Raw genomic sequence first — 14,666 nt, 5'->3', positions numbered from 1 at the left:
GCCCCCACGCCCTGCCCTCTTGAAATTAAAACCCACTCTGCGGGCAGGGTGTGAGGGGAGGGATTTTGGCTGGAAAGGGACCCTTCTGCTCTGGCACCACCAAACTCACTTAGGGGCATTGGAGCAGGATGGAGAGAAGGTCACCAACATGGCCTCCACTCTGCAGCAGCCATGGCCCAGGGCGGTGGCCACTCCGAGGGTCCCAGCCCCCAGTTTGGGGGACAAGGAAGTGGTGAGGGGGCTCTGGAGGCACAAGACTTGGAGACCCCCGGGGGAGGGTGCAAACGGTGGACCTCATGACGGGAGACCTTGGCAGGACCGTGGCCATCAGCAGTGGGTAACAGCGCTCGGTCACGTCCAGGGCTGGCGGGGGATCTCCTCAGCAGCTGTGGTCCTCCGCTGACACCAGAGCCCTCTGGTAGCCCCTGGGAACCCAGGAAATGGGGAGGAGGATCTCAAGTTAGCCAGGTTCAGATCCTAAGGTGACCATGTTTATAACCAAAAGTGACAGAGTCACTGTGAACGGAAGAACAAGATTTCTGCCATCACTGGGGCCCGGGTTCCTTGTTAATTGGTCTGAGGTGGGGACCCGGCATCAAAGTTTTTAAAAGCTCCTCAGATGACACTGTGAGCAGCCCGAGTGAGATCCCTGATCTTGGTGGAGCATCTAGGGCAACGCCCCCCACATAGCAGGGGCTCAGAAATGTGAGCTCCCCCCTTCTCCCGCCCTGGGCCACCTGCACGGCTTTCCAGCACCAGTAGGTTCCTTGGGAGGTCTCCAAGGGTTGGTCCAAAGCAAGTCCGCCTCTGCAGGCTTCCAGCACTCTGGCGTCCTTCTGGAAAAGGGGAGAGCAAGAGAAACACTCCAGGAGGGTCTGGACTGGGAATCAGTATTTTTTAAAACGTTCATTCATTTATTCAAGTATAAGAGATGGGGATGCCGGTGCAATTTTAAATAGACCCGTGGCTGTGTGCCCCCCACAAGCACCAGAGGGAAGCGGGTGGGGGCGACGGTCCCCTCCACACCGGCTGCCTGGGAGGGCCGGCTGAGTCCCCCAGAGGGACGGAAACAGGGAGACCTGGATCCTGGGAAGGAGACTCTGGCTTCCTGGGAGCGGCCGGTCCCTGCGGGAGGTGGGAACCGGGGCAGGACCTGGCGGTTCCTTGGGAAAGCCGGGGGCTCAGGACCGCCGCTGCGGTGTGTGAGGCCCTTCTGCCCTGAGGGCTGCTTTCGCTGGGTCTGGGGTCTGGATTCTGAGAGCTGGGTTTCTTTTCCTTTGGGAGGAGTGTGGGTGTGGGAGAGAGAGGTGAAGTGGGAGAAGAGAGAGGGAGAGAGAGGCGCCGGGGGCAGGGAGAGAATGCGGCAGAGCTGGTGGTCCCACCGGGCCTGCCTGGCCCCACTGCCTCCCTTGAGGGCCCTGACTTTAACCTCTAATTCAGAAATTCGCATCCTTGAGAAATGTCACCTGCGAAGGGACAGACAGATGCACAAAAGTGAGCCGTTCAGGGCGTCTGTGGTGGCGGCCCTTCCCCGGAGCCGTCAGAGCACCCCTTACGCACATCTGGCACTTTGGTAATCCCACCGGGCACAGGAGGGACCAAGGGCCGTGATGGGACGCGTCCAGGGCCACACAGCTCGGAGGGTCCGGTTCTACTGCTCAGAGCCACATGACCGCAGGGAAGTCAATGCTCTTGGCGTCTTGGTTTCTTCATCTGTAAAATGGGGGTAACGATGCTGATCTCAGGGGTTACCTAAAGGATCATGTGAGGGTGTGTTTGTAAAGTACGGGCCCACAGTAAGCGAGGCTGTTGTTGTCATTGTTATCTTTTTGCTGGCCTTGACAGGAACAACTACGTGCACTGGGCAATAATCTACCCATCAAACCCCCTTTGCACGTGCCATGCTCCCTCCTCTGAGGGAGGGTCCTGCTCACTGACCCTGAGTGAGCTCCTACTCACTCTTCAGGACCCACTGTGAATTGCTCCTTCTGTAAAGCCTTTCCTGGCCGCACGGCCCCCTCTCTGGGTCCCCACTTCACTCTCTCCACTTCACTGTGCAGCACTCTTCACACCAGATTGTCACCGCCTGTTTACCCGCCAGGCTCTTCCTGCCCGCCGTGAGCCCCTGGAGGCCCGGGGTGGGGCTCCGTCTCCCTCTGTGCCATGCCCAGCACTGGGCCGGCACCCAGGCAGCGCAGCTCCCTGAGGAGTGACCCTCCCGTGAAGATGGTCGGCAAGCAGGCAGACATCTTCCCCTGGGGTTGGGGTTTTGGAGAGGGTCCCAGCTTCCCTGGGACATAGGGGCAGGTGTGTCCTGCGAGGTTGGGAAAGGCCTTTGACCCGCATGGAGGAAGACCTGGGGAATTTCTGCACAGAACAGAATGTTCTTCTCTTCCCAGAAATCCCTTAAGCTCCTCTTTCCTGAGCTGTATGTTTTTTGCCACGAGTTACTGTATATTTTTTCCACCGAGGATGGGCCAGGCGACTATCTGTTGGATTTTCTGCCGCAGAGGACTTGGCCAGCTGCTCGTGTTAACTGTATTTGCCAATGCACGTTTTCAGCTATTGCCCTGAACCACCACTCACGTTCTGGGGGGGCAGTGGGGGCCTTGGCATCTTCAGGACGAAGCATGTGCAAAGTCCACGTGACCTCAGCCCCTCCTTGTGGCCGAGGCCCAGAGAGGACAGGTGGGTTGGGGAGGGCAGAACCCAGACCCCACCTGAGGCTCCCAGTGCCCCCCTAGGAGGGCTTTTCCATGGGGCCCGGGGCTGGTCCGCAGGTAGGTGGGCGCGGCTCCCCTCTCCAGGAGGCAGGCTGAGGCTGGGCCTAGCCAATGTCCAATGGGGCTGCTCCACGTCACAGACCCTCTCGTCCCTGTGTCTGTGACACTCTGCATGTCTCACCAGTGGTTTCTTTATTTGACTTGCACGAAGGCCCTTGACCTGTAGCTGGGGGAACAAAAATGACAGTGGGATTTGGGGCCAACAATCAATGGCAATCAGGATTGTCTGCCTGTGGGCCAGGCTGAGAATCTAGCTCTGAACCCAGGAGGCCGGGGGGCCCTAAGGGCAGGCAGTGGGTCAGATAGTGTCCCCCAAAATCCATGTCACCTGGAACCTCGGGGTGTGACCTTATTCGGAAATAGGGTCTTTACAAATGTAATTAGTTAAAGATCTGGAGATGAGACCATCCTGGATTATCCAGATGGGCCCTAAATCCAATGCCTGGTCCTTTTAAGAGACACAAGGGAAGACAGAGAGGTGAAGACGGAGGAGAGTCTGGGGCGATGCAGCCACAGCCAGGGACGCCTGGAGCCCCTAGGAGCGGGGAGAGGCGGGAAGGAACCCCCAAAGGGGGCCCGGCCCTGTGACCCTTGACTTAGACTCCTGGCCTCCAGACTGTGAGAGAAGAAATTCCTGTCGTTTTAAGCCCCCAGTTTGTGGCCGTTTGTTTCGGCAGCCCTGGGAAACAGTCCAGGACAACCGCTGTGTCCAGTCCCCCTGGACACCGGGCCCAGGGAAGCCCCGGCGGCTGCAGTGGAGCAGACGCTGAGCGAGCCATCAGCCATGGGGGAGGGAAAGGTGACGGCCCCCCATGCTGCCCTCAGGAATGACGGTGGAGCTGGCCCTGCAGCCTCCCGGTGGTCCTCCCCACTGTGCTTCCCGCGGCTCCCGTCTGTCGGCGCAGGGGGCGTGGGGTTGAAGCGGCCATGGTGGAGGAGGGGGTAGAAGCAGAAATAACCTGGGTGATTTTGCACACTGTTGCCGTCCCGTCTACGAGTGCTCATGGCATTAGAAGTCGGAGCGTAGTGCCTGCACCAGGAGGGGCCCGAGGGCCCCTGTGCTGGTCCCACCTGCTCTTGACCTGGGTGACATGGGAGGGTTGTCTGTGACAGTTCACCCAGCCGTACCCCTGTGACAGGCACCCTTGGCTGCAGCATGCTGCGCGTCAGAGAGAAGATATTTGTAGTAAGAGCCTTTCACGTCCACAGGGTGACGTCCCTGCGTCCCCCATGCTCCTCCTTGTCGAACACGGGCTCAGATCCCCGACTCCACATCGGCCATGGGTAGGGCCCTTCCCTCCTTGGAGCCTCAGTTTACACATCTGCCAAGTAGGAAGAGAAACAACCCCACCCCAGGGCGTGGAGAAGACCGGGAGTCTGAAATCGAGGTGCACCCAGTCCCGGCTGGAACTCGGGGCTGTGTGTGTCTTTGTTGACTGCCTCTCCTGGGTGCCCCCAAGCTCCGACACCCTCCAGCTCAAAGCGCAGCCTCCCCCCTCCTCTGCGGGTCCTTTTTAGTACAAGGAGCCAGGGACGTTGAGCCCAGTGCCCCCTGCACGGGATCTCAACCTCCTAACCTCCCACAGCCGCGAGACACGGGGCGGGCCCTCTGGTCTAACTCCAGGTTGATGGAGACACTTGCTGGCTTTGGGACCGGGGGGAGGCTTCCCTCTCGGACCCTCGGGTCTCTCACCTATAAAATGATGATGGAGAACGAGATGAACGTGTGTCAGAGCACCAAGAAGGGGATGGGCTCCAAACAGCGCCCTGAGAGGCTGCTCTGTGTCACACGGGTGAGATGGTGGGGGTCCCCACACCCTGGTTCCGGGGGCCCCTGCCAGCTGCTGGGCCGGGGCCGGCCGGGTGCTGCAGAGATGCACCAACAGCACAGGGAACGTGGAACAGAGTAGACGCCCGCTTCTCTCCCCGTCGTGTGAGGCAGACAGGAGACAGGGGGTGGGCAGAGAAGGGGACAGAAAACCCGCCTGGGGACTGCAAGGCTTCACCAAGGAGGCGAGGGTTCAGTGGGGCCTTGACTGTGCGTGACGTGTCGATGTCTCCCGCCTCCCTAAGCTCGCTCAGCTCCCTGAGTATCGTCCACGCGGCCTGGACTTGGGGCTCGACCCAGAGGAGGCTCTCGGGACGTGTGTTGATGGACGGGGGAGCTGTGAGGGAGCCAGCAGGTGAGAAGGGAGGAGAGGGGAAGTGGACTCAGGCCGAGGTTCTGGAACATGGTAGTTGTAGGCCGTGACAGAGTGTAGGCCACAGGGAGGCCGGTCAAGCAGGCTGCCGGGTGGGAGGTTTTTTTTGTTTTTTTTTTTTTGTGAGGAGATCAGCCCTGAGCTAACATCCGCCAATCCTCCTCTTTTTTTGCTGAGGAAGACTGGCCCTGGGCTAACATCCGTGCCCATCTTCCTCCACTTTATATGGGACGCGGCCACAGCATGGCTTACCAAGCAGTGCGTCGGTGCGCGCCCGGGATCCGAACCAGCGAACCCCGGGCCACCGCAGCGGAGCGCGCGCACCTAACCGCTTGCGCCACCGGGCCGGCCCCCGGGTGGGAGGGTTTTGAGTGTGAGCAGCAGCTGGCCAGACCCCAGGCGTCATCCCAGAGCACGGGCGACTCGCTGGCCTTCCATCCTAGACAGAACTCCCCGCGGCCCCAGAGGATACACATCCAGCAGGAACCGGGCTGCGGGGAGGTACTGTGTGGCAAATACTCTTTTAAAGACAATACTCGGTGATGGCAAATGTGTACTGACTTAGGCCCTCCTGCTGGTGGAGGAATAAACCAGTAGAACCTTCTAGAAAGCGGGTTCACTCTCTGTGTCAGGCTTAAAAGAGCTTATATTCACTGACCCTGCAAGTACTCTTTTTGTTTGTTTGTTTTATTGAGGTATAATGACATACAACATTACATTAGTCTCAGGTGTACGTTATAATGATCTGATATTTGTATACACTGTGAATGATCACAATAAGTCTAGTTAACACCCGTCACCACACATGGTTACAAATTACTTTTCTTGTGATGAGAACTTATAAGATCTACTCTCCTAGCAACTTTTAAATACACAATATAGTATTATTAGCTATAGTCACCATGCTGTACATGACATCCCAGGACTTATATATTTTATAACTGGACATTTGTGACTTTCGATGACCCCCTTCACCCATTTCACATCCCGCCCCCCCCAACCCGGTGCCACCAATCTGTCCTCTGTATCTCTGAGCTTGTTTTGGTTTTTTTGGTGGGAGTTGTTTTTGTTTTTTAGATTCCACATATAAGTGAGATCATATGGTATTTGTCTTTCTCTGTCTAACTTATCTCACTTAGCGTAATGCCCATGTTGTTGCAAATGGCAGGATGTCCTTCCTTTTATCACTGAATAATATTCCATTGTATACGTATATACACACACACCACATCTTCTCTATGCCTTCATCCACTGATAGACACTTAGATTGCTCCCATGTCTTGACTATTGCAACTACTCTTATCAGACTACATCTCAAAGAAATCATCACAGATGCTCACAAATATTCATACCCAAGAACACCCATCACAGTGTTATTGACACTGGTACCCTATGCAACAATGTGGGATTGATGGAATAGATTATAATACCCACATGGACTAGATGATACGTACCTACTTAAAGCGTGCTTCTGAAAACGATTGACGCAAGGGCAAGTGGTCACTGTGCGACGTACGTAAGTCAATCAGCAGAATGCACCACCGGAACGTGAGCCCCTGCTGCACACTCCTGCTCATGGCCCTGGGTTCTCAACCCCTCCTTTGTCTTCCCACTCTGCTCTGTGTCTCAGAGATGCCCTCTTCCAGCCATGCTCAGCTGATGGGAGAGTAGCGGGTGGGAGGAGGGGGGATGCCAGTGTCTCTCCACTCAGTGACCCCAGCTCCGGCTAGCAGACCCTAGGGCTCCAGAAATCCCAGCTCCCCTTCTGCCCCCCGCAGTGACAGCGGCTCCCTGCCCTGCTTTTCTGTGTTTCCCTCGCCTCTGTGACCAGGGCCCTCTGTTATTCACCTGTTTGAACTGCTACAGTAGTTTCTGGTTTCTATTTCATTTTTCTTTTTACTTTTTATTCTGAAATAATTACTGATTTACAAGAAGTTGCAAAGATAGTACAGAGAGGTCCCGTGTTCCCGTCACCAGTTTCCCCAACACTGACTGGTGTCTTCTGTAACGACGGTATGACGTTGAAACAAGGAACATGACGTTCGCACAGCGCGTGCATAGATCCGTGTCACCTATTGTGAGTGCAGATTCCCCCGACCACTGCGATCACCTGTCTCCACCAGCACAGCCGTCTCCTAAGTCACGCCCGCCTCCCCGGCCCTGAACCCCCGCCCGCGAGAATCCGGTGTCCGTCTCTGTGGTTTTGTTGTTCCAGGAGGGTTGTACAAATGGATCATACAACACGTGACGTGGTGGGATTGACCTTTTTTCTCAGCACAGCACCTTGATCCCCACCCAGGACGTTGCCTGTGCCCACGGTCTCTTCCTCTTGTGAGCCGCATCAGCGGTGGGGCTGGGCGAGATGGACACACCGCGGTTGGCTTAACCATTCACCGAGGACGTCTGGGTATTCCCAGCTTTGGGCTATTACCAAAAAGAAGCTGCCATGAACGACTTATGTACAATTTTGTGTGGACGTTAAGTCTTCATTACTCTGGATGAGCGCCCAGGAGTACAACGGCTGGGTCACACGCGCATGTTCAGTTTAGTTCTTTGTTTGTTTTTTTTAAGAAACTGCCAAATCGTTTTCCAGAGTGGCTGCACCATTTTACATGTCCTGACAGGATTTTGACCCGTGCACATACCTAGAGGAAAAACACAAAAACGATTGTTCTCTTTGGTTGGCATAGTCAAATACAGTTTTTATTCCTTACATGTATATTTCTGTCTTCCAAATTCTATGGAGCACACATATATTTTGTAATCAGAAAAAAAGTAAATTATGTAAAAATTATTTGATAGAATGAGAAAATTCTCATGAAATCGTATATTTTAAAATGAAGATACTGCAAGGCCTGTCAGTATGATCTTACCTACATAACACACCACCCATGCACACTCAAGCTCACACAGACACACACTCAAGACTCAAGACCAGAGGACAGTAACCCAGACGTCAACAAGGACCCACCCTGACTGTAGGGTAGGGCTTAGGGTCGGTATGCATTTCCTGGGGCTGCCGTATAAACCACCACAAACTCCCTGACTTAAAACAGCAGAAACTTGTTCTCTCCCAGTTCTGGAGGCCAGAAGTCCAGACCCAGGTGTGGGCAGGGCCGGGCTCCCTCCGGAGGCTCTAGGGGAGGCGCCTTCCTGCCTCTCCCAGCTCCCGGGGGCTCCAGAATTTCCTGGCTTGTGGCTGCACCCCTCTAGTCTCTGCTCCGTCTTCCCGTGGACTTCTCCTCCTTCTCCTCTGTGTGTCTCTTACAAGGACACTCGTCACTGGATTTAGGGCCCACCCAGATAATCCAGGATGATTGCACATTGAGATCCTTAACTTAATGACCTCTGCAAAGTCCCTTTTTCCAACTAAGTCCATATTCACAGGTTCTGGGGGTTAGGATGTAGACACACATTCTTGGGGGCCATATTCACCTACTATGAGGGCGCCACTTAAAAAAAATTCTGCATACTCTTTGCTTCTTTCTAAATTATCCACAATGAGAATGGATAAGTTTCATTATTAGATGCAATCAGTAATACATAATACAAATAATAAGTGAGTTGCATTAAAACAACAGTTATTTTTCTCAACTTGAGAGAGAGCCACAAACAGAAAAGGAGAGACAGTTGACAAGGAGGGTGACAGAGTGGGTGAGACCCGTCCTCGGACTGCAGAAGTGCCCGTGACTCACCCTCCCTCCCCGCCCGTCACAGAGGGCTGGACGCCGCCTGAGTGAGCGGCTGTGTCAGCATGTCGGGGTGACATCACCACACAGGCATTTCCGGAGCCTGTGGGGACAGGCTGGGGGGTCCAGCGGCCCCAAGAGGATGGGGAGCCGCGGTCAGAAGGCTGTGACAGCTGTTTACTGGGCACTGTCTGGGCAGCACTGTGCAGACCGCCTCGCCGGTCACTCATGGCGGCACTGGGTGAGGTCAGCGCCCTCCCCCCCTTTACAGGCCAGGAACCGGCGTCTCAGACGGTTGGATGGTTTGCTCAAGGCTCACAGCTCTGAGCGGCAGAGCTGTGACTTGCACAGGGCACGTGGTCTCAAGGACACTTTCCAACGCAGACTTTGGCTGAGTATAGACTGGACCGCATGTCCCTTTGCCTGTCCTGGGTGTATACAGTGGTGCTCAAAAAATGTTCCTGGACCCTGTCTCCTCGAAGGCAGGGCTCATGTCTGTGTCTCACCCCGAGGAGGAGGGACCCCTTGGGGTGGTGACTGAAGGGGCAGGGGCGGGGGCATGCCCACATAGGCAGGGTGGGGGGGCGGCGGTGCTCTGAGCTGCAAATTTATGCCCCAACGGTGCCTCCCACTCACTCTGTGATGTGGGCACCTTTCATGCCCTCCCTGGGCCTCAGTTTCCCCACCTGTGCAATAGAGGCAATGCTCTCTCAGGCCCCCCCAAGCTCTGTTCCTCTGGTCTGTGATGACAAATGGGCTCGTTGGTGGCCCCAGCCTTCCGGAAGCAGAGGTCAGCATGAGCTCTCGGCATCCCAGGCCCCCCCAGGGCCCAGCTGGAGGCGGTGAGCCTCTCCCCTCACCCCGCTTCCCTCCAGAAAGAACCCCAGGACCGCAAGTCTGGGAAGAACTCTTGTCCTGGCCCTGGAGACCCGCCTCGGGGACCAGGACTGTCTGCTGGACAAGACAGTGCCTGGAGTGTAGACACTGGCACACACCCATCAGAGCATGCACCGCACATGCGTACAGGCAATGCACACACGTGCATGCACGCACACATCACACACAATGCACGCACACAATGCACACACATTGACTTGCGCACCCAGACAAAGCAATACACACTTACCACATAAACACGTAGACACACCACACACACGCACACACACACACATTGCTCTAAAATAACTATTAAAAGTTACGCCTTCGATACATATCAAAAGGCAATCTGTAAAAGAAAAAGTTGTCCCGACCCCCACCACCGCAGTGCACACTTTGGAGAATTTCCTCCCAGATTCTGGCAGAGGATGAGTAGGCATCTATGCTTGCTAACTTTTACTAACATGGCATCACACGGTCCCCCAGGCTGGTACCTCTGTTCTCACCCCTGGAGGCAGGGGGACGCCCTTTCACGGCCACCGCGTGGAGACTGCAGGCTGCCCGGCCCGCGGCGCACGGCTCCTCACGCGACCCGCCATGTGGTGCTGAAGTCACTCCGATTTGTCCGTGTCGTGAAAGCGCTGTGGAGGCACCCACAGCCGAACGTTTGTGCGAGGCCTTAATTGTTTCCTCGGGATGAACTCCCGGGCGCCGCGGAGCCCGTCATGGGCTGCGTTTGGCCTGCACGAGAATCTGTCCCCATCTGCCTGTCTGTCCGGCTCTCCCCGCCGCCCCCGAAGCGCCCAGCACAGCTCAGAGCACAGCGGGGCTCCCGGACAGGGTGGGCGGGCAGCACCGGGCCTGAAAGCGCCCTCAGGTTTGCGCAAGGGGCCACATGGCTCCTCGCACCGCACGGTGCCGCCACTGACCCACCGCTGCCTGCACCTGCGGCCGGCGCGTCCTGAGCGACCGTCCCCCTGGCCTGTACCAGCGCTGTGAAGGGCCACTCTGCTGGGGACAATCCCCACAGGGCCCTGTCCATGGAAACATCCTTCCAGTGGATTCCGGGGAGAATTCCTCCCCATGGTATGGCCGCAATGCTGCTCACGGAGCCCAACTCCGGGCTCCTGGCGAGGCCGAGACCACCCGGGCCCGGCTGCGTGCCCAGGAGCAGGGACCCGAGGGAGGGCCCGGGAGGCCAGACGTGGGGCAGAAAGGCTGGTATCAGGCCCTACTCGGCACACTAACCAGCCTGGGGACCCCAGGACGGACATCCCCCGCCTAGGGTCCCAAAGGGTAACTGTGGCCGAGGACGGACCTGAGCCGAGCCTGCAGGGATGGTGGCGGGGGGAGGGAAGGGACTCCACGCAGAGGGAACAGCCTGGGCAGAGGCCTGGAGGTGGGAAGCAGCTGGCCCAAACCTTGGGGGTCGTGGGGAGGTGACGGGAATGGGATGACAGAGGCTGACTTTGGTCGTAGCATGAGGCCCTTTATTGACAGTAAAGGAGGTTCGATTTTTTTTCAATTGTGGTAAAATATATATAACACAAAATTTACCTTTAAATCATTTTTAAGTGTACAGTTCAGTGGTATTAAGTACATTCACATGGTTGTGCAACCCATCACCACTATCCATCTCCAGAACCTCACCTTCTCAAACTGAAACTCTGTCCTCATTAAACAACAACTCCCATTCCCTGCCTCCCCGCCCCTGGCACCCCGCATTGGACTGTCCGTCTCTATGGATTTGACTCCTCTAGGGCCCTCCTGTAAGGGGAATCATTCAGTGTCTGTCCTGTTGTGGCTCGCTCATTACACTCAGCATGCTGTCCTCAAGGTTCACCCATGTTGTAGCCTGAGTCAGAATTCCCTGCCTTTCTAAGGCTGAATAATATTCCGTTGTGTGGATGGACCACATTCGCCTTATTCGTTCGTCTGTTGACGGACACTGGGCTGTTTCCGTGTTTTAGCTTTGAGAGTAATGCCGTGTGAACACGGGTGTGCAAATATCTGTTTGAGACCCTGCTTTCAGTTCTTCCGGGTCTACTCCCAGAAGAGGCACTCACGGATCACGTGGTAATTCTATGTTCAATATTTTGAGCAATTGCTCATGCTGTTTTCCGCAGTGGCTGCACCATTTTTACCTTCTCATCAACAGTGCACAAGGGTTCCAATTTCTCCACGTCCTCACCAGCTCTTGTTTTTTCTGTTTTTCGTTTTTATAATAACCATCCTCATGGGTGTGAGGCGGTATCTCACTGTGTTTTTGATCTGCGTTTCCCCGATGTCTAGCGATGTTGAGCACCTTTCCTTGGGCTCATTGGCCATCTGTGTGTCTTCTTTAGAGAAAGTCCATTCAAGTCCTTTGTCCATTTTTTAATTGTATTGTTTTGTTGTTGTTGTGTTAGAGGAGTTTTTTTTTGCATATTCTGGATGTTAACCTCTTATCAGATACATGATTAGCAAATATTTCCTCCCATTGCACGGGTTGGCTTTTGACTCTGTTGATTTAGTCCTTTGATGCACAAAAGATTTCCATTTCGATGAAGGCCTGTGCTTTTGGCATCATATCCAGGAACTCATTGGCAAACCCAGTGTCTTGAAGATTTCCCCTAAATTTTCTTCTAAGAGTTTTATAGTGTTAGCTCTTACATTTAGGACTTTGATCCACTTTGAGTTAATTTTTACATATGGTGTAAGGTAAGGGCCCAACTTCATTCTGTTGCATGTGGGTATACTAAGTTTTTCAAAGTAATTTTTAAAGTATATGCTGATTAGAAAAGCAGTTAGTAAACATTTCTTGTGGAAATGTGAGGAATATAGAAAACAACCAAAAGAGAAAATTAAAACCACTCACCATCTACTGGGAAATGACAACTTAAACATTTCCTTCAGAAAACACTGCATGTGTGTGTACGTGTGTGTATGTGTGTACGTGTGTACGTTTGTGTCTGTATGTGTGTGTGCGTATGTGTGTACATGTGTATATGTGTGTATGTGTGTGTACATGTGTGTATGCGTGTGTGTATGTGTACGCGTGTGTGTGTGCGCGTGTATGTGTATGTGTGTGTATATGTGTGTGTACATGTGTGTATGTATTATGATGCTGGAGTCACACCATACAGACCACGTTCGAGTCTGCCTTTCTCATTCAGCACCCGCCGAAGGTTTCCGCCATCTTCCGCGGTCCGTGCCCCTCGCTCTCTCGCCGCCCTGAGCCCTTTGCATGGGGCCATCGTCTTGGCTTCTTCCCCGCACCCCTTAGTGGCTCCATTTCCTTCCACTCGTCACCCACGCACCCCTTCCTGGTCTCTTACTATAAGCTGGCATGTTAGGCTGAGATAAGTTGTCAGTTTATTGTTATTTTTTTCTCTGCTCTCCTCTACAGTGAAACTGCAGGAAAGTGAAGTCTCTTGTCTCTGCTCCCTGACACCCCCTCCCCGTCTCTCTCAGACCCCACAACGAGGCTGCGCCCGGCCACTGCCGGAAGAAGTTCAACCACCACCCGCCTCCCCGCCACGCGGTCAGCAGTCAGTCAGCACCCTTGTGACCGGCCCCCAGCACAGCCGCCCTCCCTCCCGGGACTGCTGCCTCTCACCTGACCTCTGCCCCCGGCCCTGCTGCTCCCTCTCTGTCCCCTGTGCCGACCCTCTTTACCTGCTGTCGTAGGCTGAGCTGTGTCCCCCCAAATGTGTATGTGGAAGCCCTAACCCCAGGACCTCAGAATGTGGCTGCATTTGGAGATGGGTCTTTACAGAGATGGTTAAGGTAAAATGAGGTCACTAGGGTGGATTCTGATCCAATCTGTCAGGTGTCCTTGTAAGAAGAGGAGATTAGGACACAGACACATGCAGAGGTACGACCAGGCGAGGACACAGAGAGAGGGGCAGTCATCTACACGCCAAGGAGAGAGGCCTCAGAGGGAACCAACCTGCCGACCCCTTGATCTCGGACTCAGAGACTAGGTCTCTGCCGTTTACGCGCCAGCCTGGGGCCTCCCGTACGGCAGCCAAGCTGACTGAGACTCCTGCCCCATCTCTGTGCGGGGGAGGCCCCGACACCACCCTCGGACTCTTCTCTTCTCCGTCCACACTCACTCCCTGGGTGAGTTCATCCGGTCTCACGGATTCAAACTCCACCTCCGCACCCAGGATGTCCCAGGTGACACGCCCTCTCGGTCACCCTCAACGCGACCCACCACCCCACCCGCGGGACTCAGCACCTCCACCTGGAGGCCAACAGGCTTTTTCATCTGAGTAATGGCCCCCGATTCTTCCAGACACTCGGGCACAGAATCTCACAGCCTGACTCCTTTCAGTATCTCACATCCCACAGCTTCAGAGGAGACCCAGAACCCTGCCATCTGTCACCCCTCTGCCACATCCACCTGGCCCAGGCCCCCATTGCCTCTCCCGGGACACCACAATCGCCTCCTACACAGAAGCCAGAGAGATTCCTCCAACTATAAGGTAGATTGTAAGTCCTCTGCTCAGATCCTTCCAGTGGCCCCAGCTCCCTCGTGTTAAAGTCACAGTGTGTAACGGCCCTCAAGGCCCTGCAACCTGACCGTACTCCTTTGCCCATCTCATTCCCACAGCTCTCCCCTCGCTCACTGGGTCTGGAGCACCTCAAACAGGGCCTGCCCCAGGACCTTTGCACGTGCCCTCCCCACTGCCTGGAGCCCTCTCCATACACCTGCATAAACCCTCTCCTCGCTTCCTTTAAGTCAGGGCTCAGATGAGGCCTTCCTGGCCACCTCAACATAAGAGCAACCCTGGCACACCCCTCTCCACTGAACCAGCTTTACATTCTCCATAGCCCTTATCACCATCGACACACGTTACACTTACCGTCCCTTCTCTGCCTCCCCAGTTGACGTCAGCGCCACAGAGCGGGGACTCAGCTCTGGTCACTGAGATGGCCCCACGGCCACAACTGCCTTCTGCAGGTGGTAAATGCTTTTTTATTTAATGAATGAATGGATTACATATCTTCTCCTTTAAGGATAACGTTTGACACTTGTTATTTTACAACTAAATTTATAATTATTCAGACCTGACTCTGCATTTAACCACCTTCAAAGGTTACTGCCCGTCCTTTATGCCACAGCCTCCCGA

This window comes from Diceros bicornis, chromosome 8 (assembly GCF_020826845.1).
Source record: "Diceros bicornis minor isolate mBicDic1 chromosome 8, mDicBic1.mat.cur, whole genome shotgun sequence".
Lineage (NCBI taxonomy): Eukaryota > Metazoa > Chordata > Mammalia > Perissodactyla > Rhinocerotidae > Diceros > Diceros bicornis.
This window is presented reverse-complemented; position numbering follows the sequence as displayed.